The 2126-nt window shown below is 37.3% G+C and overlaps 1 non-coding gene across 1 annotated transcript; it reads right to left on the bottom strand.

Moving 5' to 3' along the window:
* Positions 1-49: 49 nt before the first annotated feature.
* On the bottom strand, positions 50-156 carry LOC112063308 (U6 spliceosomal RNA). The gene has a single exon (XR_002890949.1). It is a non-coding gene; the product is annotated as a U6 spliceosomal RNA (small nuclear RNA).
* Between the last annotated feature and the right edge of the window lie 1970 nt (positions 157-2126).

The following is a 2126-nucleotide window of genomic DNA, read 5'->3' as shown; positions in this document are numbered from 1 at the left end:
CACAAAGCACCCAGCTGATCTCCCTGTGCTATGCGGCTGCTTCCCACTAAAAAATATGGAATGCGTCACGAATTTGCGTGTCATCCTTGTGCAGCGGCCATGCTAATCCTCTCTGTATCCTTCCAATTTTAGTATACGTGCTGCCGAAGCGAACACCTCTGTAATATTTTTATCCTATATGCTCAGGCTGCATACTCTGTCTTCATATGACAATAACTTGATAAAAATACTTTCTATAGAGAAAATAAATAATTCTAACTTTTTTCTAGCATCGTTGATGAGAAATTAATACGGCTCTTGATGGTTTAGAAAATTTACTTTCAGTTCCACAACTCATTATTAGTAATGACGTGTAAATTTTTAGGATTATCACTAAATTTGGGAAAAGCTCTAATGAGTTTGTTTCATATATGAGTTGTATGCTTTAGAAGAATTTCGCATAGACTAGCTTCTGACTCCATATACTTCAAACTTAATTTCTCCTCTGTTACTTGCATTTCTTCTGTCCCCATTGCAATACCACCTCTGGCCCTGCTGTTTTGGATCAAAATACTAGATGAGTCAGCACAGTGTGGCAGGAGTATTCCTGGAAGCCATAGGGATAAGTCATTTACGGGTAGCTTAGAGTCACTTAACAATTCATGGAAATGAATGAGAAACACATGAACAAATCCCGCTAAACCCCATCCTGATGTATTACTGCAGCTCAATCCCAAATCCCCAGATGCTCTCAGCCTCTCTAGCACTAACCAACATGAGGGGAGGTGTAACAAAAAAGAACCCCCAGGAGGAAGAATTCCCAGGCTTAAACCATTGCTGTTCAAACATTTTACTTTTACAAAATTTCAAAACATGTGATGATGGAAACACATTGCTAGGGCCTTAGAAAGGACCCATGCAAGTGAGGGGGCCGTAAAATGTAAGCTTTCTTTGCTTCATGTGAAATACATCTTCCTCTTATTACAGTCATGCCGTGAGAATTGAATGAACCCATAATATAAATAAGGTGCTTATTACAACGTCTGGCACATAATGAAGTTTGAGATATGTTAGGAACTATTATATTTTAGTAGTATTAGTATTATTTAAGATGGTACCTCCCACAGTACCTCCTTTCTTGTCTCCTAAATGTGTTTTCATTGCTGGAATCAAAGGACGGAAACAAGTCTTTGACCCACACCTCTGGGTAGATACACTTTTAGTTTTCCAATATGAAATTTGTTCCTGATAGGGCTTTAGTTTTCAAGGGTTAAAAATTTCTAAGCCTGGTAAGGGTGAAGGTCTCTATAATCACAGTGAACAGGAAATCAAAGTGACGTCTTTCCAATCAATAGTTTTATGATTACTTTTTAAAATTACATCTTTGCCCTAAAATCGGCATGCTATATTTAGTCACCATCACCAAGAGACATCTGCCCAATGAGGCAACAGCACTTTTTATAAGTGATACGTCATCTATTTATTTCAGCAGCTAAGTACCTTCTGGCACAACAAACAGCCACCTTTGGAAACAAAGATGGAATTTGGGGTGCCTTAACAGATATGGGTTGTCTAAAATTACAGACAGTGCTAATTAACTGGAACACAGAATTAGAACCTACAGTTCAGAAAAGATGCAAGAAAAATACAGTGTTGGAAACTTTAGCACTGGGGAGCTAAGCTGACTGTTTCAAGGATGCTAAATTGATGATAAGAATTAGGTACCGTTGTTAAATCTCAATAAACAAAGCCTGACAGGTTGTGGCTGAATTAGAACATTTGTTTGCTCAAAGAGAGGGTGTTTAAAGTAAACTCCTTTTCACTGATAAAAAATTATGAATAAAGCTAGTGAAAAAGATACTACAATCTGTGGGAGGGGAGACTGAAATTGACCATAATTTCATTTATGTTTGACTAACAAGAGAATTTTTTTCTGTCAAATACACCTTAATTCAAAGAAAATAGCTGTTATTAGTATTCTTGAATTTAAAAACTGAATGAATTGCCTGAAGTATTTAAAAAAATATTAGGAGAGGCTGGTGGAGTCTGGTCCTTCCAAGAGAGCCTGATTGGTGGAGTCAAGTGAAAAAGGCAAAGTTCCGAAGTTTCAAAGACTGGAACTTTTATCCTAGATGCATCTCTAATTC

This window comes from Physeter macrocephalus, unplaced genomic scaffold, assembly GCF_002837175.3.
Source record: "Physeter macrocephalus isolate SW-GA unplaced genomic scaffold, ASM283717v5 random_11132, whole genome shotgun sequence".
Lineage (NCBI taxonomy): Eukaryota > Metazoa > Chordata > Mammalia > Artiodactyla > Physeteridae > Physeter > Physeter macrocephalus.
This window is presented reverse-complemented; position numbering and strand designations above follow the sequence as displayed.